Below are 22,545 nucleotides of genomic sequence, written 5' to 3' on the forward strand. Positions count from 1 at the left end.
TATAATATTTATTTATGTATTTTAGAGGAGACAGTAATCGTACTCCATCATTATAATTTTCTTCCTTTTTTCCTAAACATTAATTCAAAGTGTATTTTATCTCAGTAAAAATATGCGCGACAATAAATTAGCATAGATTCAATTTTTTTAAGGATGAGTAGAGTGAGAGTTCGAATCTTTTAGATGTAAATTTTTGTTTAAGTTTTAAATTTAGAAAAAGTCTGCATTCAGATACATTTGATCTCTCTAAACTTTATGAATTCAATATTAAGATAAATCTACACTTATTATTTAACTTTAAAATAATTTATATTGTAATATAGTATTTTATATATAAAATATATTGATATATAAGAAAATATATATTTAAATTTAATATTTTATTATTATTATTTATTATGTTGATTGTATTATTGTACGTAGGTTAGAGATTTTGTAATGTAATGTCTTATAGATATCTTAACTCTATCAAAGTAAGATTAAAAATAGAATAATAATAGAAATAAAAATTACCTATGGTATTGACTCATGGTATTCATGTGAAATATAGCTTATTTGAAGGGGGAAATTAAACCAACCTAGATCCATCTTTGTAAGATTATTATATTACTCACAAAATTATGATAATGTACATAAAATACCTCCATTATATACCAATGAAGGTGGTCTCTTAGTGTCGGTTAAGGATAATTATGGCAATTGGGAAATGCAAATCCCTATGTGAGCTTACAACATATCATAGCTACCTCATAGGGAAATGAAGCATTGGAAAATACTAACTCTAATAGCCCCCCCAAGCCAAACATCGGGAGTAACTAAAGAAGAAAGAAAATAAAAAATGGGTCTTGACATTGCGCCTTGATTAGGTACCCATGTATAACCTCTCATAAGCAAAGGGAGATAGAAAAACTCATAGGAAAAAATTGCCCCCACCCTCCAAAGGGAGAAAGATGTCAGTGCTTAGATAAGCATGGAGCTAAAACTATAGATCTAATCCAGGTGGCTCGAGACACATGCAGAAGTTTGAGAGGACTCAGAAATGGTCAAAATTCAAAGTGATTAGATTTCTCCTAAACCAGCTCCAGATTGAAGTGCTCGTCACCTTGATTCCAACGGTGTGAACGACACTCAAATCTGAGCTTGTATGAGGGAGAACAAGTGAGTCAAAGTTTTGGTCAAAGTTGGGTTGTGGGCTAGGTTTAAGTGTCATACAATTTGACCGACCTTGGGGATGAACCCTAGCTCCCGAAAGCTGGTGATTTTTTTGGATCGTTAATTTGTCTAATAACCCTTATATTAGACAAAATAAAAAAAAATCCCATGTTAAATAAAAAACAAAAAAAAATAAAATTTTGGGGTGGCGGGCCACCAACCCCGCCACCCCCCAACGACCAACATAAATTATAAATGGCCGATGGGCCATGACCCCTGCTGGCCCCATCTCCACCGTTATAACCCACAATACAATTAAGTGGGGTGGGCAAGCCACCTCCGGTGGACCCGACCACACGCAACCACTATACCATACGACATACAACAACTTAATTACATTAGTTTCGGGATCGGCGGGTATCGAACCCGCACCAGCGACGTGGGCTAGTCTGCCACCATGTGGCGGCCCCATGTTACATAACAACCCAAACAGCGTGCCAACCGTAATATGCCAACCCATGCACCAAAACTCTGCCCATTTAATGCCATCATTCAAACAGTCACACATAAATGTTACCATAACGGTTCTGCCCCATTTGATACACAACGGTTAAAAAAATCCACATTGTTTTGTAAGCATGCAGGATTTGATCCCCCAACCTATCTGCCTTAATACCTCCTCTTTAACCAACAGGGCACAATGCTTCATTAATATATCCCCCCACAAAGATTATATGAACCCTCATTTGCTCAGTGTGTGGAGGCCAAGGCGGAGCATGGAAACCGAGACACATAATGTTTTATTATTTTGCAGGTGGAACCATCATCTTGGAAAAACACACGCAAAACCATGATTGAGCCAAATTTTCAGGAGGGTGAAATTTTTCCAGTGTCCAAATCGGATAAAATTTATGTCTATCCTACACCTCTCAACGACACAAACCTGATGGCACACACACAATTTTGATCTGAGCAGAAGATCTGCAAAATGACCTAGAGGAGGGAATCTTTGAGGAATCTAGGGGGAATCTAAAGGATTCCTATAGCCCCAAATTTTCACTTTGTCAGAATTCAGAAACTTGAAAGTCAATTTTACACTATTCAATGCCACGAATTTGATGGTGCAATCATATTTTCCATTTGATCATTCCATTTTTTGACCACTTTTCAAAGTGGAGTGTAGGTGTCAGCATTCAACGTGCAAGCAATCATTTCCATGAGATTCGACGCCGCGAGATTGATGGTGCAACCAAATCCAATAGTTTATCATGTACTACTTTTTCCCTTTGCTTGAGATGTATTGTGTTGTATAGATTCCTGTTTGATGTTTGATGTGGGATCTTGTTTTCTACTTGATGTGAGATGTACTTATTGTCATGTTTTGATTGAAATCCCTTTGTGATCTTGTTGATGGGATACTCATGTGTCGCCATGTATGTTTGATTTGAGATCCCTTTTATGCCATGTTGGCGAGATGATCGTTGTTAACATACGTGAACTTATGTCATGTTGATAGGAGTCCTTTTTGAATGAGAGTTCTTGTAATGAAACATCTCTTGGAGCCACTCCTTCATGAGGGAATATCCCTCGTATGATAGAGAAAACACAATCATGTACATCATCACTCTTTCCAGCACTTAATGCAGTGGCCTACACCATCTTGACATCGGGGCCCGAAGATGTAGTCCCTCCTGGATGAAATCCATTATCCACGTCTTGTGTTTTATGTTGTTGATTCTTGTCATGTTCCTTCTTCTTTATAGTATCCATTTATGTTCCTTTATTCTATTTTAAATGCAATTCTAATCACATCACGAAAGCAAAATATTTTGGTTAAATCCGGGAGTTGAGTAAACTCAGATCAAGTTTGGTATCAGAGCGGTCTCTGCATGGTTGTGAATTGGAAGCATGAACAATGGAATGTTCAACGATGGAGGATTACAAAGTGATTTACGAGACCATGGTTAGAATTTCCCAAAAGGTGGAAATAATGTATGAAACCCTACAAAAAGAGATAGAGGAAAAGCAACGATTGTAGCTTAAGTTGCGAGCCACGAAAGAGGCACTGGGAGAACTGAAGCACAACAACCAGAATCTTCAAACATACAACGTTGAATTGAAGATGCTCCCACAGGAAGAGAAAGAGGAGAAACAGAGTTTGCTACGACAACTGCAAGCTAAGGATGAGGCCTTGGAAAAGCTGCAGCGTGACCCATGTGAGGTAAAAAGTAATTCTCCATCTTCATGTATGTTTCTTGATGACGATTTTGTTGTTTTTGAAAATCATACCAGAGGAATTGGCTCCAAACTGTTGAAGAAAATGGGGTATGAAGGAAAATGCTAAGGCATTAATGGCCAAGTCATTGTCAACCCCATCAAAGTAGAGGAATTACAACATCAGGCAAGACTTGGGTATGTCAGGAAAGAAGTTGGGGAATTTGCCAAGACAGCTAGTCAACCACCAACAACAGATGATGAGCAGCCCCCATCAGTTCTTTCCAACTCAACAATGGAGGTAAAAGATGTTTATTTTCTTTCGGTTTCGTCTTCACATAGTATGATTTCTATTGGATATGTGGAGATACCAATTACAGGGACAAACATGAGGCTCCTTACCAGGATGAGGTACAAGGAGGAAGAAGAACTTGGCGTTAATAACCAAGGAATAACTCAACCATTGGAGGTTGTGCAGAGACATCGATTTGCAGGCTTGGGATACACTGAAGGAGAATGCTCAAAGGTGTCATATGCTTCCGAGACATTGTTGAAATTGTCGAGGAAAGAGAATGATGGGAACACATCACCATCGAGGTGACTCTAGACACATGCAGAAGTCCTAGAGGACTCAGAAAGGGTCAAAATTAAAAGTGGCCAGATTGCTCCCAAGCCAGCACTAGATCGAAGTTCTCGTTGCTCTGATTCCAAGGGTGTGAACGACACTCAAATCTGAGCTCGTATGAGGGAGAACGAGCCAGTCAAAGTTTTGGTCAAAGTTGGGCTATGGGCTAGGTTTAAGTGTCCTACAATTTGACTGACCCCAGGGCATGAAACCTAGCTCCCAAAAGTGGGAGAATTTGTTGGGTCGTTAATTTGTCTAATAACCCTTATATTAGACAAAATCGAAAAAAATCCCATGTTAAATAAAAAAACAAAAAAAAATATATTTTTGGTGTGGCTGGCCACCAACCCGGCCAACCCCCAACGACCAACATAAATTATAAATGGGCGATGGTCCATGACCCTCGTCGACCCCAACTCCGCTATTATAACCCATAATACAATTAAGTGGGGTGGGCGGGCCACCTCCACTGGACCCGGCCCACACCCAACCACTATACCATATCACATAGAACAACTTAATCACATTAGTTGTTGGACCAATGGGTATTGAACCTGCACCAGCCACATGGTCCAGCCTGCCACCATGTGGCAACCCCATGTAACGTAACAACCCAAACAGCGCGCCAACTTTAATACGCCAACCCATCCACCAAAACTCCGTCCATTTAATGCCATCACTCAAACGGTCACACATCAATGTTACCATAACGGTTCTACCCTATTTAATACACAACGGTTAAAAAAATCTGCGTTGTTTTGTAATTTAAAAAAAAATTGTTATGTATAGATATGGCGACAGGTGGGATTTGATCCCCGACTTGCCCACCTTAATACCTCCACCTTAAAAAACATGCCACAACGCTTCATTGATATATCTGCCCACAAAGATTATATGAACCCTCATTTGCACAGTGCGCGGAGGCCAAGGTGGAGCACAGAAATCAAGACACATAATGTTTTATTATTTTGCAGGTGGAACCATGATTGAGCCAAATTCTCAAGAGGGCGAAATTTTGGCAGTGTCCAAATTGGACAAACTTTATGTCTATCCTACAACTCTCAGCGACACGAACCTGATGGCGCAGACATAATTTTGATATGAGCAGTAGATCTTCAGATGACTTGAAAGAGGGAATCTTTGAGGAATCTAGGGGGAATCTAAAAGATTCATGTAGCCCCAGATTTTCACTTTGTCAGAATTCATAAATTTTACAATCGATTTTACACTATTCGATTCCAAGAATCTGAAGGTGCAATCATATTTTCCATTTGATCATTCCATTTTTTTACCACTTTTCAAAGTGGAGTGCAGGTGTCAGCATTCAACATGCAAGTAATCATTTCCATGAGATTCAACGCCATGAGATTGATGGTGCAGCTAGATCCAGCAGTTTATCATCCTCTTCTTCAGATATTTCCTTGATGTGAGGTATATGTAGTGTGATCATGTACTTCTTTTTCTCTTTCCTTGAGATGAATTGTGATGTATAGATCCCTATTTCATGTTTGATGTGGGATCTTGTTGTGTACTTGATGTGATATGTACTTATTGTCATGGTTTGATTGAGATCCCTTTGTTGTCATGTTGATGAGATATTCACATGTCACCATGTATGTTTGATTTGAGATCCCTTTGATGCCATGTTGTGAGGATGCTCGTTGTTAACATACGTGAACTTCTGTCATGCTGATAGGAGTCCTTTTTGAATGATAGTTTATGTAGTGGAACATCTCTTGGAGCCACTCCTACATGAGGGAATATTCTTGTATGATAGAGAAAACACATTCATGTACATCATCAATCTTTCCAACACTTAATGTAGCGTCCTACACCATCTTGACACCAAGGCTCGGAGACATAGTCCCTCTTGGACGAACTCCGTTATCAATGTCTTATGTTTTATGTTGCTGATTCTTGTCATGTTCCTTCTTCTTTATAACATGAATTTATGTTCCTTTATGCTATTTTAAATGCATTTCTAATCACGTCACGAAAGCAAAAGATCTTGGTTAAATTTGGGAGTTGAGTCAACTCAAATCAAGATCCCATAATGAGACACTAAATGGAAAGAACAAAAGCCCTCTCCAATCAAGAAGTACGGGATGTTGAAGTACCAATACTCTAAAATTGAGAGCCATGAAACCTCAATGAGGTAGGCCAATCTCTGATTTAGAAATGTTATAGGGGCACAAGGGCAGCAAACACTATCGACTTTTTCAAAAACGCTTTAGAGAAAGTAAGTGTTGGTAAAGAACCAGGTCAAACACCTCAAATAAAAGCAACACTGTCAACCAACAAACAAACATTGAGGCTTGTGGGTATAGGAAACTCAGCTCAAACACAATAGAACAATACTCACGAAGTTCCGGAAACATCGTCACCATCACACTAACCAAATATAGGAAATGAAAATAGTCAACAAAGAAGAGAAAATAATATATGTAACTCTTGTGTGTGCCCCCCAATAAACTGCAAAAGGAGAAAGAATCAACAGTGTGTGTCGTCAGAAAATTCCGCACCCCAGCCCCCGCCCCTCTCCTGAAACACAACTAAGGGAACAATGGAAATCAATAATGAACAAGAGGAACTCTATATGACTGCATAGATGATGCAACACATCGATATGAATTTTTCAAACATTGATTTAAATTATGCAATGAACATCCATTGATCCATCCACAAACACTTTTGATGGGTCCACATTCCATTCATTTGTGTCTCTTATACAATGATTTGAATGCAAATGCAAGATTATTATGTGACCAAGAATGCTAATGTTGGCATAATTTCCTATGATCTGTACGAGGATGTTGACATAGCTTAAATTTTGGTTTTGCAGTATCAAAACTAGATGCAATAACATTGTCATCTGGAATGACATTACTAGCCATGTCCAATGTGTTTATCATAATGAGTAGGAGAATTTTCTTCCAGCACCTTAGTCTGAATTTCTTTGACAAAAAATGACACCTCTTAAGTCTCAATAAAGCTGGATGTAGGTAATGAGGTAGTAGCAAGATCATATCCAAGACCTGTACTCTTGTTGTCTGCATTGCATGGTTAATACGAGCAGTGATTCATTGTCCATTCTTCTCAAGTCCTCCTCTTGTATATCCTATTTTCTGAGTGATTGGGACCCAATGGCAGTAGTATGTTCTTCAAAACCGTGTGTAACAAAAGAATATGATGATTCATGATAATCAACATCAATTTTCTAACAATCAACATCATTAGGTGTGGAAAAAGGTGACCTTAACAACTAAACAACATATGTCTGCATATCAACATTACGAAGATGACTAAGTTCCAGCTCAAGGTGTTGCTTAGACTTTTGTAACTTTTGAATAACATCATCATTCTCGATCAATTGTTGTGACAATACATCATAAACTTGTTTCAAATTTGATATTTTAAATATTATATAAAAAAACATTTAAATAATACTTGTGTTAGTAGATATTTTATGTTTTTCTTAATATATACTCTTATATGTAAATATGTAGAATTCATGTTAACACATGTGGGGGTAAATGTTACAGGACATTGACTTAAACTTAAGAAATAAAAATTAATCTAAATAACTAAATAATTTGAAAAATAAAAATATTCATAATATATATTAGCATTATATTAAAGGCCCTTCTATTAAATATAATAATAGCTCTAAAGTAAAAGAACTATATTGTTATATTTTCCAATAATAAAGTAGAGTGCAACCATAATAATAATAAAGTGGACAAGTTCTTTTGCTATTTAAACTAGTATAGCTCGTCCACTTTCTTATTGTTTTTTTGCTTAAGCAAGAGTGGGTCCTTCTTATCCATTAATAAAATACAGCATTTACAAAATGCCACCCCGAAAGGTGGCGAAGGAGAACAACCCCTCAAAGGAACCGAGAACGGGCCGAGGCAGAAGACTCGGCACAAAAACCTAACCTCTCAATACAACCAAGCTGAACCGGAAAAATCCAAAATGTACCAGAAACTACAGTGAAGAACCAACAGGCCCAAAATAACGGCTCAGAACTAAATCACTCAGGAAAGAAGTATGCCTCTTAATAGGCAATGCCTCCAAGCTGCTTGACCCATCGCCACCGTTGCTCAAACAGAAAAGGATCCAACGGTCAAGGGACAGAACACCCCACCAAGAAGGCCGACAAATAGCTTGCGGGGATTTTCCTAAATTGCACGATCGATCCCGATCGTTGAAATTCCTCACTCCATCGGACGACTGAGCTGCATATCGCGCGTCTGAGGTGCTCGGCCTATAAGTAGCGGGGAAAGTGGTATTTCGAGCGGGCCCGTCTCCACGTGTCACGCTCTCAGTGGCATCACTGCCCAAAACAAAAAACCACTTAAGAATTAAAAGTGGTGCGATACTATGAACCCTCTCCCAAGGTGGTATTACCTCCAGCCAATGGAAAAGCCCCACTAAATCACACGATCGATCCCGATCGTTGATTTTCCTCTCTCCATCGGACGGCTGAGCTGCATATCGCGCGTCCGAGGTGCTCGGCCTATAAGCAGCGGGGAAAGTGGTAATTCGAGCGGGCCCGTCTCCACGTGTCCTGCTCCCAGTGGCATCGCTGCCAATAATATAAAACCACTTATGATTTAAAAGTGGTGCGATACTATGAACCCTCTCTGGAGGCGGTATTACCTCCCGCCAATGGAAAAAGTGGTTGATGCGAACAGTCATGAACCTTTGGCGCTGGTCGCGGAGAATAATCTCGATCTTGGTCGACTTTGCTGCATACCTAGACATACCTCTGATGAAACTCTGACGACGGTCGCTTAGCATAATCCTGAACTTGGTCGACTTTGCTGCACACCTTGTCGTACCTCTCATCGTGAACATATCAATCCAACCTAAAGAAGCCCTCTGGTTGCGGTCCTTTACTAGTTTGATGCTGTTCTTTTGCTTCTAAACTCTGCTTTGTCCTCCTCCGCCTGGTTATGACAGAGTTTTTTCAGATTGCTCTGCTCCATAGTGTTCCACTTCCTTAAAATTGCGTTGTCCTTGCAGCTGACACCTTGATTTGCAAGAATGTCCACCAATTTGTTGGCCTTTCTCCTCACATGGATGAATCTGAGAGTGTGAAGTTCCCATAGATGTTCTTGGATCCTGTGTAGAACCTGAGTTAACCTCCAGTGTTTAGTGACCTTTTCCGGTCTTGTACCATTACTGATTCTCTTGGCAGCATTTATGACCAATTCTGAATCCGCTTCTATTATGACATTTTGACAGTTGTTCTGAATAAAAAATTCTAAGCATTGTTCCAAGGCCATTAGTTCAGCCATATTGTTAGTGGCTTTACCTAAGTGTCCATGGAAGAGGGAGATTATGCTGCCTGTATCATCCCTTAGAACTCCCCCAAAGCCAGCCACCCCCAGGTTTCCTTTGGAAGCTCCATCAATGTTGAACTTTAGAAAGTCTTCAGGGGGAGGATGCCAGAATTCCTCCCTCTTATTGCTCATACTTGCTTCTCTATCTAGATCTTGAGGAATAAGCCCCTGCAAGTCTAACAACTGGAGGATTCTTAACTCTTCAACTGAGGGAGGATTTTTGGGGAGATTCCTAACAGTGGTGCCCAATGTCTCTTTAAGTTGTTTTACTATCAGCTTCACCAGGCTAAGAGGGGCAGTCTTTACCTCTTTGAATATTCTTTTGTTCCTTTCTTTCCACACATTCCATATAATGAAACTCGGCAAGAGATCCCAGGCTGAATTTAGAATTTCATTAGTAGAAAAATTATTCCTCCAGTTGATGAGAGTGTTAGTAATACTTTCTTTATCTCTGTCAGACTGCTTGAAAATATTGGTAAAAAACTCCCAAATCCTGTCGGTGTAGATACAACTGTTGAGAAGATGCTCAATATTCTCCTCATGGGTCTCACAGAGATGACATCTGGAGGGTCCCAGCATGCCCCTCTTTTTAAGGTTGTCCCAGGTTAATATCTTCTTGTGGTGAACTAACCACATGAAGAGTTTGATTTTCATCCAACCTTTGTGTCTCCAAAGCTTCTGCCAAGTTTTATTTGGAGCTTGGGGTTCCTGATCAAGGAGAAAACCTTTAGCTTCCTTAATATTAAAGTTGCCCTCTTTGTTGTTACCCCATCTCAGTTGGTCCTGCCCTTCCACTACTAAAATTATTCTCTGGTCCAGCATTCTTTTAAGGGACTTTGCTTGACTGTTGTGGGTCCTATCCCCTCTGCCCTCAATTTTTTTCCAAATTCTCCATTTACCAGCATTATGTGGATTCTCCCAAAAGTCTTTCACTTTTACTAAACCTTGATTGTCAGTCTCATGCTTGAGGCTTAGAAATTCTTCCTTCAGTAGATTCGGTTCTTGTTGCCATTTTTCCTCCCAAAAAAGTGCCAGATCTCCCTCTCTGATTTCCCAGAAACTATTTTTTGAACCACTTCTCTATTCTCCCAAGCCTTGTTCCATATGGGGGAGCCTTTCCTAGTTCCTGTCATACGAATGATTTTAGAAGCCAACCAGTCATTGGCATATTTTTCCTTCCAGATGCTTGCCCATTGAGCTTTAGGATCCTTAACCCACCTCCACCAGAGCTTGGCTCCAAGAGCCTTGTTGAGAATCTCAGGATCGTCCAAACCCAAGCCTCCTTGTTTCTTGGGTTTGCAGATTTTTTCCCAAGAGACTAAGGCCCATTTTTTCCTTGTTTCCTCTTTACCCCAGACAAAATCTCATTGAATATTCTGAAATTGTTGTAAGACTCCTATTGGAGCTGGGAGGGCTGATAGCATAAAGATTGGGATCGCTTGGAGAACTTCTTTAGTAAGAACCAATCTGCCAGCTAAATTTAGAGATCTGTTTGTCCATTTCCTGACCTTGTCTTGCATTTTAGTTACTAGAGGATCCCATATACTCTTGTGACGGGGTTTAGCTGTAAGAGGAACTCCCAAATACTTAGAGGGAAGGGATTCTCTTTGAAAGCCTAAAATTCTGGAGACATTTCTCTGTATGGCTATATGAGTGTTAAAGAAAAAGACTTTTGACTTGGAAAGGTTTACTTCCATCCTTGTGGCCTTCGCGAAGTCATTTAAAATTTGTTTGTAAGCAAGTGCTTCTTTAACTGTGGGAATTCCCTGTAGCATGGTATCATCTACAAACTGTTGATGAGTCAGAACTTGCCCATTCTCTGAAAGTTGGAGTCCCTGAATTTTTCCCATTACTCTTGCATGCTTGATGGACCGCCCCAGCCCTTCCATCATGAGGATGAAGAGAAAAGGCGAAAGCGGATCTCCCTATCTAAGACCCCTGGAAGGGAGAAAAAGTTAAGAAGGAGAGACATTCACTAAAATTGAAAAGTTGGAAGTAGTCACAAGGGCCATGACCGAGCACTTTTTTGATGTAAATCCAGTTTACTTTGTCATATGCTTTCGCTATGTCCAGTTGCATGATCATGCCCACTCTTTTGTTGCAATTTAATGAGTGAACCACCTCGTGAGCTTGAATTATGTTGTCCAGAATTTGTCTTCCTTCAACGTACCCTGTTTGTTCCCCGGAGATGAGCGTGGGCAGCAGGGGTTTAAGTCTGTTAGCCACAACCTTGGAAATTATCTTATAAACCACATTGCATAAGGCAATGGGCCTGTAGCTCTCAGGTGCTTGAGCATTATCCTGTTTTGGAATAAGCGCAATGAAGGAGGTATTGAGAGCTTTCAAAATGGTCTTGTTCCACCTGGAGTCTTCGACAATCTCAACAATATCTCTTTTAACAATATGCCAGCAGGCTTTGAAGAAATCCACATTAAATCCGTCCGGACCTGGTGCCTTGCCATTTTTCATTTCCTTGAGGATCTCACTGATCTCCTTTTCAGTTATAGGTCTGTTGAGATTACAATTGTCCTCTCTGGATACCAGTTTAGGAATATGTTCTATTAAGTTCTTAATGAAAGGTTCTCTTCCTGAAAATTTTTCCTTGGCAATGCCCCGAAAATGCTTTACTAACACTGCATCTATCTCCTCATGGGATTGAAGAATCTGGCCATTCTCGTTCTTGATCGAAGAGATTCTGTTGTGATTTCTGTTCACAATGGTAGATCTGTGGAAAAATCTAGTATTTCGTTCTCCTTCTTTAAGCCAGAGAACCCTAGATTTTTGTTTCCAAAAAATTTCTTCTTGCTTACACAACATTTCCCATTCTTGGTGATATTTCTCTGCTTGTTCATTTTTGTCTTTATCAAAGCCATTCTTGATCAGAGCTTGGTTGAGCTCTTGGATTTTGATTTCTACAATTTTTTTACTTGTGAAAATATTGCCAAATTCCTTCTGGTTCCATTCCTTTAGCTTCTGCTTGATGTGTTTTAATCTCTTGTGTAACAGGTACATGGATGATCCCTGTATCTGTAGGTCTTCAGCCCACCATTTTTCAATGTTGCTGATGAAATCCGGGTGTGAAAGCCAAATTTTTTCAAACCTAAATGGTTTGTTTCTTGGGGTACCAATGCCCTTGATCTCCATTTGAATCGGCCAGTGATTTGAGCCTCCAAAAGGAAGGATATCTGCTGTAATTTCCTTGTCTAGCAGCATGAGCTCTTCCGAGATCATGAATCTGTCTAGCTTTGAAGCTACCTGGGAATCCCCTCCTCTTTTATTGTTCCAAGTGCAAAGACCATTATTTGTCTCAATGTCCACCAGCTTCATGTTTTCAGAAAAACTTTGGAAAGCTGAGGAATCTTTGTTTAGTGCTCTTGTGCCCCCTTTTTTCTCTGAAAGAGATCTAATCATGTTGAAATCGCCTCCTATAACCCACGGTATCCCTGTAAATCTATTTCGAAGGTCCACTAGGGACTCAATAAACTTGATTTTGTCATCTAACCTTTGTGGGCCGTAAACATTCGTTACCAGATAAGTCTCCCTATCTCCTACAGGCTGAATGACAACTGATAAATAATTCCTCGTTGCTTCCGCATCAATAATACCTATTTTTTGGGGATTCCATAGGATGAGGATACCCCCTGCTGTATTTTCTGCTTTGACTTCTATAAACTCATATCTGCTGAGCCACTTACTATGGATTTGTCTTATCTTTTGGACAGAGATTTTCGTTTCTTGGACAAAAATTATCTCTGGAGCTACCTGTTTCATTCTATTGTTCAGCATTCTCTGTTTTCTTTTACTTCCTAGACCTCTGATGTTCCAAGTTGTAAACTTCATAATTACAGATTGGTAAAGGAGTAGCTGGTTAGGTCTTTCATCTTACCTGAGTCTATCATGAGCTTCCCACATTCCATTAATAGCTCGTTCTGCTTTTTCCTGCCCCTTTTTTTCCCCGAGTTTCTTGGAGCTAATACTGGAGTTGATTTTACCACTTTCACTCCCTGCTTACCCTATCTTTTTCTGTTGTGATCTTCTCCCAAGCCCTTTGTCTGCGTTTTCCATAAGAATAGCTGCTTTATTCGATTGCATTCTTCTTGTGGTAGAGATTCTACTCCATTAGTTGTACCCTTACTCAAGAACCCTTCTAGATCTAGGTTTTCTCTGTCGAGAATCTCTTGTAACTCATTATCTTCCATTTCCATCTCGCTTTGGGTCATCTCCTGATCCATATCCATCTTTGGTTCACTCATCATTATCTCTTTCTATTTTTCCTTTACCTGCTCCTGAACTTGTTCTTCTTCATTTTCCTGTTTATCATCTTCATCCTTCCTAACTTGATTTTCAACTGCTGCGTCTTCCTCCTCTTCAAGAGCCTGGAACTGATTTTGCCTCACTTTTTGGTCTCCACTTTGGTGTTGTTTTGGCCCCTTTTTGTCGTTTTTACCTTTGTGAGTTACTTTGTGAAAGCCATCTGATTCTTTCATTGTGTTAGGTTTGCTTTTGTTCTCTGCCTTACTGAGAGGACAGTCTCTCAGAAGGTGCCCGTGTTCATGACATTTTCGACATCTAAATGGAATATGCTTGTAGTCAACCGTCTGCACCCATTCCTCATCAAAAACCTCCAGTATGACCTCATCCGGAAGTGTTATAGACATTTTTGGGCCCTACAACCCCAAGCATGAAATGTCCATAAATCAAGGGCTCCTAAGTCCCTAAAAGTGTTGTTCTAACCCCTAAAGGAACAAGGTCAACAGATTACAGCTTCTCCCAGAAGTTCTCCATGAAAAACTGCTCAGAATTGGTCTAAACAGGATCATTTCAGCTGCTCCACTAGCTAAGTGCGTTGCATCTCACCTAAATACACTGTGAGGGTGCGTTTCATTTCAAAAATCCCTTCTGTGGGGTGCGATGGGCGAGAAATGACAAATGGCATTGTCATTCCGCGAGGTGGAGAGGCAATGGAAGCTTCCAGAATCTTCTCCTGTGACACTTGCCTCACTAAATTCGACCAAGGATGAGTAAGAGACCATCAATCTCCAAGTGGAAGCAAGAACTATCAGATAGAAGACACTAATCAAATCACAAGCTGACTCATCCCCCTTACAGATATCTATATATGGATCCCTCATCCCAGAGATCCAGAGGCTGGAATTTTGCATATTGTAAGGAATTGTTGTTGGTTTCTTGAGACAAACGTCAAATTGTTGGGTGATCTAAGCTTTGTTTGAGGTGAAGAGGGGCTTCTTTGCTGGGAGGTTGATACTGGGTCAGAACAACTGGTTGTAACTCCTCTTGGCTCTTTTCTTGTTTATCAATAAAAGCTATTCAAGTTTTCCTCCATGCTTTTGTGTCATTGATGCTTGCTACATTTGTGTGGTCAATTTACATCTGATCCTAGATCGTTTATGATTATAGATCCATGTCTTTGTATAGTGCTATGCTTCTGTGATCTTGCAGGTACTTTGTGAAGCTGGTTGTGCAAGGGAGCAGGTAGCTGAAGACTATCAAAGAAGAGAGGAATCAAATCAGGAGATTAGCACAAGACAGAGGTTGGTCTTTCTGTTCCTCTCTATCTATAATTCATAAAGGAAAAACGAAAGTAGTTTTTCTCTGTTTGTTTCTAAGGCAGCTGTCACACCTTAGTGGGATAAAGCAGTTCTATATAGACACTTTTCCCTGTAACAAAATGGCGACTTCGCTGAAGAGATAATTAGTTTGTTTGTTTATCATTCTTTGTTGTCTGTTTCATAAACTTACAGGAATCATTCGAACTGCATTTGCCATAACAAATGCAAAGTAGATAACTGCTACTTCAATCCATCTACTGGATCTGTTTATGATTTAAACAACTGATTCACAAACTATCTGATTGCCCTTGTGATAGCTCTTAGATCCTCCTTAGATCTACCCTTGATTGTTGCATTACTGATTGCTTTTTGCTCAGCCAAAACCCAAGAACTGAACTGCAAACTGTGACCCAGAACCCAAACAGAGTCTCGTTTCTGGCCCAGCGCAGGTACTGTTCAGAGAATCTGAACTTTAGCGCACTTCCCGAGTGGACAAGCTGCGCTGCATTTCAAATTCTCTGTGTTATAGGTGCGCTGATCAGACTAGCTCTGTGCAGTTTTGGTTTCTAAGATTCATTCTTTCCAGTTCTATTCCTGAATTTTGCTGCCTGTGATCAGTATATGTCTGTTTGAAACCCCTTTTCCTTGCTGTTATTCCGCCTCCTTTGTACAAAAGAACTGTAGATTTTTTTGTGTGTTTGTTGAGTCATTTACAATTATCCTTTGCAAAAGTAGCATAATCGTACTGTCGTCCTTTGATTTGAAACTATCGCAAGTGTCGATTTCAATAGTAGGAAAGAGTTTGATTGCTGTTGATGGTCGATTATCCTCTTACTATTGTTTTTTTGGTCTGAATTTGTAATTTTCTAGTGTCAAGAACAAGTATTCATTTCAAAATCGTAAGGTGTTGTGATCGTCTCCATTTTTTATGTCGAAAGAAAACTTGTTGATATTTGTCGCTTGAAAAGAAATTCAGATTTGTGCATCAACTTCCTTTTTAGCATTCATATACTAAGAAAGTCTAAAAACAAATACATGCATGTGCATTTGCATATAGACAGTCTGATTGGCTTGATTTAGGAAAGTGCATTTAGAGTGTGCTCTTTGCTCTTTGTGAAAATATTCTGTCTTTCTTTTCCTTAGTAGCTAGGATTTTCATTGCACAAAGAAGATAAAGAGTTTGTTTATCATCTTAGATTGCATTTTAGGAATTACATCTACATCTCATGGTGAACCTGAAAGGAAAATTTCATAAACAAGATCAACTTAAAATAAATTCAATGAATCTAACAACGCTTTGGAACTTAACGCACAACATTTAGAAGTCTAGGCTAGAGACGTATTCCGGCGTCGTAAAGCCTGGTAACTGTTGTTCTCACTGATGGTTGGGTGATTCCTCGACTTTGAGACGATAAGTGCCAGTACGGACTTGTGCTCCGACGTACCATCGAGTATATTTTGGGAGACCCCAATAGGCTTAATCCTTTATCCATAGGAAACCGTGTCTGCCGCCCTATCGATCGCAATGCACTGAACACAGCATTCGGGAAGATTGACTGTCGTACCGTAAAAAGTATTCTGCAATTTTGCGATTGGTTTGGTAATCCCTCTACCTAGATTTCCAGAGCAGTCCCTTCCATTCCTTTTCAGACTCTTTAACAGAAAAGGTCCATCTGAGCACTTGTCACTTCAGGCTCATTAAAAATCGAAGGAGACTATAGTCATCTTTTGTTTTTTCTCGACTCTTAAAAATTGAAAAAACAAGTTGTGTCAAAGCATCTAAAATTTATTTTAAACGGAATAATCATCACCTTTCCCTCGTTGGTCTTCGAAATTAGTCTCCCTTCATCGCAAGTTCTTGTAGAATCGCTAGGAAATCTTTTGGATAGACTAGAAATGTCTGAAAAACCGTCAACATCTAGGACTGTGTCGTCTAACACAGCGACGGCAGAACCCCCTGCTATCACTCCAAAAATGTTCGCCGGTATACCATTTGTCCCGGCAAGTTATCAACAACAAACCGGAGTCCAATCAGGGACTGTTTCGACGACATGGTCTGTTCCTATTTCTTCATTCGGATTATCATCTGGTATTTCTTATGTTGAAACTCAACAAATTGATCCAATGTGTCTTCAAAGGCCAATTTACCCTTTAAGTACTGGATTGCCACCATATGGAGGGCAGTATGCCTTTTCATTGTTCCCTCCCGGAGAACAACCATATGGGAGTTTACAACAAAGTTCAGGTCAAACTGGAATTACATCCAGCGGTTGGGTACCAATATTGCCTCAACAACCAAGGGTTGTATATTCAATGCAACCAGTCCACCCTGTGTCGAATATTCCCACTATACCTGCTGTGGTGACTGCGTCGCAAGTACAAGCGCTACCTGTTGTATGTCAACCCCAAGTTTCTCAGGTTGCAATACAACAGCCTCTTGTCTCGACAACTCAATCACAACCTCAGGTTAGTGCCTCCTTATCTGGAGCGACTCAGGCTCAAACAAGTACTATGAATCCTCATCTTGGTCAATCATCCAGTATTGGGCAACAACAAATGGTCCAACAACCATGGCTGATTCAATCTCAACAACCACCATTCCAGCAATCATATCAAGGACCTGAGCAACAAGTCTTTGTAAGTAATGGGCAACCGCATTTCCAAAACAGTTATCAACAACCATATTATAATGGTTATGCCCATCAACCTTGTCAAAGTTGCCAGCATCAAATACATTATGCTGGTATGCAAAGACCCACTGCTCAGGCGATTCCATCTTATCCTGGGTATGCTTCGCCTAACCTGAATCAACAGTTGCCCTTTGTAGCAACTCTAGAATTACCAGATCTAAACCGGTTGACGAATGATCCAATTGCTTATGCCCCTTGGTGGCCAGCGATTCCGCATAAACTTCCGTCAGATATTCCTAAATTTAATGGAAATCCGGGTGAAGATCCGTCGAATCATGTGATGACCTTTCATCTATGGTGTTCATCAAACACCCTGAATGATGATTCGATAAGACTTCGCCTTTTTCAAAGGACATTAACTGGTCTGGCGGCAAAATGGTACATCGAATTGCCTAGAGCTTCATTCGATAACTTCAGTACCCTAGCCACAACCTTTTTAACCCATTTTCAATTACCGATAAGGTACGAAACGGGAACGGAACTCCTTACCAACTTCAAACAGACGACGACCACTCACATATCTGATCATATACATGAGTGGCGACGTCGTCGTAGAATGGTAAAAACGTATGTTCCCGATCAGCTCTTAGCTGAATGGTTTATCAAGTCATTACTACCTTCCATCACGGAAGATGTGGCAAAAGGGGGAGTTGTCACAAAAGAGCAAGTTATCGCTCGTGCGCAATATTTGGACTTGATTTACACTCAGTCCGGCACGCTCTACGATAAAATACCTGACGCCCCTAGACCGGAATTCTCAGTTCCTCCTCCTCCTAAATCAAACAATGACTCTCATGCCGGCGATGGCATGATTGGTGCGACAGACACGAAATCGACAAAGGCTACATCCAAAAAGGCCCGTAAGGTTTCTAGTCAAAATGCAAATGAGGAACTTCTTGCCTCGGAGGTAAATGCTGTGTCGACCAACAAGGGCAAACAACTGAAGCAACCAGGGGGCAAGAAGAAAAAGAAAGGGAGAAAAAAGAAGCAGGATGAGTCATCTCCTGAAAAACCTTCTACAAACCCTTCTGGGAAAAGGAAACCCCCTGTGGCATGTCATATATGCGATGAGGATCATTGGACGAGAGATTGTCCACATAAAGCTAAAGTTAAGAAACTCTTTAAGAGTTCAAAAACCTCAGAAGTATTGATTGATCCGTTTCCAAACCCGGGAACCAAACTGGTTGCTAATCAAAATGCTTCCCGATCCCAAGTGCTTATGTTGTCTATATCAAAGCAACAAAATGATGCTTTGACAAGGAATAAAGATTACGGGAATCCACAGTTGTCGAATAACAAGGCTAATGAACAACCTAGTAGTTCGACAACAACTTTGACCGAAGTTGTGCCACCCATCATTCCTGAACAAATGATAAAGTCGCCAAAGGGAGTAGTACACAAATCGACATTTAATCCTCGTGCAAAAATAGCATAGAATTATAATATAATAGAGGACCTGGCCTAATCGTCGTCCGCTATGTCGACACTTGAGGTACCGCAAAATTGCCTCTCCTAAGAGCAAGCTTTATTATCAGCAATAGGTGGGATTGACCCAATGGATTCCAATCTTGTGGCCTTTGATCATAAAGGATATGACCCTCAGTTACCAGCTCAACTAGCTTTCCTTATTCAAGTGAAAGCCCTCAACAAAACTGTTCATCGAACAATTATTGATGAGGGGGCATCCACATGTATTATGTCAATGAGTTGCTGGAAAAATTTAGGCTCACCACCCTTATCGCGATCGTCAACAATGTTAAAAGCATTTGATGGACGATCATACACTCCATACGGGATTTTAAGTAACTTGCAAGTTGAACTGGGGGGTAAAATAGTAGAAATTGATGTTGAAGTAATCGACGGAAACCTCGTTTACAACATCCTACTGGGAAGGCCATGGATATATGCCATGGCCGCAGTTGTGTCGACCTACTTCAGGAAGATTGCATTTCCCTTCCAAGGAGGAATTACAATCGTCGACCAACAAACATTTCTCCCCAACAGTTCACAAGTTACGGGAAGCATTCCAATGATCCATGGAAGCAATCATTCGCTCCAAAATATCGGAGTAGGTCTCCTAAAAGACCCTGCCTTAATGGGTGCTTTTGCGCTACCGCCTCCGAGAAATCTAGCGGAAGTGGCCACAGTGGAATATGAAATCTTCTATATCTAATGGATTCAGAAGATTCCTAAACATTTTGTCAGCATGGATCATCGCCATTTTAGAAATATTGTAGCAATCAATTTTCTTGGCCTGGGGGGCAAACCCAAATCAACGCTCATCGAGTGTTTGGATAGATAGGTCTAAGGAATATGGCACCTCTTCAAATCCTTCGTCGCATGCACATTCAACAGACGAAGGAATCATTCATTCAATGATAGGAGAGGCACCATGGGAAGATTACCACCATCGATCCCGTCTTCCAAATTACCACGAATATTATTCCAGCAACCTTAATCATCCTTCAGTTTTTGATTCTCTATCAAATACTGTAAATATGGTGGATTTCGAGGATGGTTCTTATCTGGTGTCGACCTCGTTAAAAAATGAAACAAAGAGTCATGAGGATAGTTCTTTTACTGTGTCAACCTCATTAAAAAAAAAAAAAATGAAACGAATCCCCTTTCCAAATCTCAAAGGTAAACCTTCATTCCAACCACCGAGTTGAATGCAATGAAGCTTGGGGGGCATGCACCTCGATTTACGTTATTATACGTTATTATGCTGGGGGCATGCAAACTTATCACGAGCAGTGTTACTGCAGGGTTCAAGCTCGTTAAAAAATAAACCTGCATCGAGCAGTTTTAGCACATAGTTCAAGCTTGTTAAAAAATAAACATAAGTCATGAGCAAATGTTTCTCCCCGCATTTAAGCTCATTAAAAAATGAACTATTTCCCGGTAAATAACCATCGTGAATGTAGTACTTCAGCCTTTAAAGCCTTGGTCGTGTTCTCATCATCACCTCCACTTTGTATTGGCCGATCATTCACCTCCATTTGATTGTTTACCCCTTTTGAGGAACAACTGCGAAGAGTGATCTCACTAGCCATCCTTGTAACACTGTCGTGATTGGAAAATTACAAACCTTACCTGGAATCAGTTGCTACCCATTTTATCACTCGTTCCTCAAAAGACGAGTCTCCTTTAAGCTCTTTTCAACTGACTCGTAAAATATGAAAAGATTGTCGAGCCATTGGCCTCTCCAGCTCGTTAAAGGGACCGGAAGTGCTATCCCTCCTCTAAATTTTAATCTTTTTGGACCTGAGGGATCATTACACAAAAGATCGAGCGCTTGTTTTGTTCGGCTCGTTAAAAGTATCGAAAATTCATCCCTTCTGTATTGTTTTATACTTTTTCGGACTTAAGGGATTAGATGACGAAAAAGGAATTTTGGAGTTTCCTTTACGTTCCTTTTCAGACTCTCTAAAATTGAAAAGGACCGAGTTATCTTTGTCGTTAAAATCGTTAAAATTTTAATAGCGACAAACTTGTCTATAGACGAGAACGAGTTTCACTATCGCTAGGCTCGTTAAAACATAGCGATGGGTTTGCCCGAAGGGCAAATTATAGAACAAGCATATGTTATCCTCCTCAAGCTTGACAAAAATAAAGAGGTACTGGTCAGCAATGACTGGGGAAAAATTGGGAAGAGAACTTGAAACTTTGTTGCTAGCAAGTCGCTCTTGAACATGACACTTCCACTCCGTGTCCGAGTCGGGTTAGGTTGTTTCATTCACCGGTCACATCACCATGGTCCCATCATACCATCCACATTTGGGGTTAATGCTACCAATCCATCACATCAGTGTCGCCGATATGTTCAAGAGAAGTCATTCAGAGAATTCACCTGTGTCTCACCCACTACCATACATTTATATTCCATTCTTTCATGATCGCCACCCTGAACTTTATATCACCAGATCGTTTTCACCTCCATTAAAATCATTTGCTCTGTTCCGTGTCATTGATGTGGGATTCATTAAGGCCCTCCTGTGACGGATCGCTTCTTGTCGACATCAGCTCATTATCCAAGAAGTTGATCTAGGAACACCCCATTCAGTACTTTGAAGCTTGCATGCCTCAATGGCAAGTTTCTCACTTCCGGCAGGTTTACATCAATGGCCTTCGACCGAAAGATTTTGCGTGGTGTTCGACGCCAAGTCCTTTATTCACACCACGTGAATTGTACTGCAGTACCTTGAGGGTCATTATCATTATCGGTGATTCCTCTCGCGCTTGTTAACAGTTTACATCATTGGCTGGTAATCAAGCGATGTCTTTCCATGTTCGACTTCAGAACATTTCTCACATGGATCGACTTGTACTTCGAGTGAAGATCGAACGAGATTGAAGACCCCGGATCTAGTTTCATCCATCCGGGCTACGATATATATTCAGGGAAATAAAGACATCAAATGTACATCATTGTTGCACAGATAATCATCCAATCAAAAGGATGATGGCTCTATCAGAATCATCAGTCTACACTCAGACGATTGTCTGTCCTATGTACATGAAAATGAATTTATAAAGCTGAGCATGGGAATGCCCGCCTCAGCTAGATCATGAAAATATTATGAAGATAATGTATTGTATTGTATCTTATTACAGGTCTCCTCCCAGCATTGAAAGAACTTCAGATCCTCATAATAAAGCATTTCACCCGACATCAAAAGATTAACGACCTCATGCTTTAGGGGGCAACTGTTATAGACATTTTTGGGCCCTACAACCCCAAGCATGAAATGTCCATAAATCAAGGGCTCCTAAGTCCCTAAAAGTGTTGTTCTAACCCCTAAAGGAACAAGGTCAATAGATTACAGCTTCTCCCAGAAGTTCTCCATGAAAAACTACTCAGAATTGGTCTAAACAGGATCATTTCAGCTGCTCCACTAGCTAAGTGCGTTGCATCTCACCTAAATACACTGTGAGGGTGCATTGCA

This window comes from Pinus tabuliformis, chromosome 6, assembly GCF_031772625.1.
Source record: "Pinus tabuliformis cultivar Carrire ecotype Pingquan chromosome 6, CPIR1, whole genome shotgun sequence".
In the NCBI taxonomy this organism is placed as follows: Eukaryota; Viridiplantae; Streptophyta; class Pinopsida; order Pinales; family Pinaceae; genus Pinus; species Pinus tabuliformis.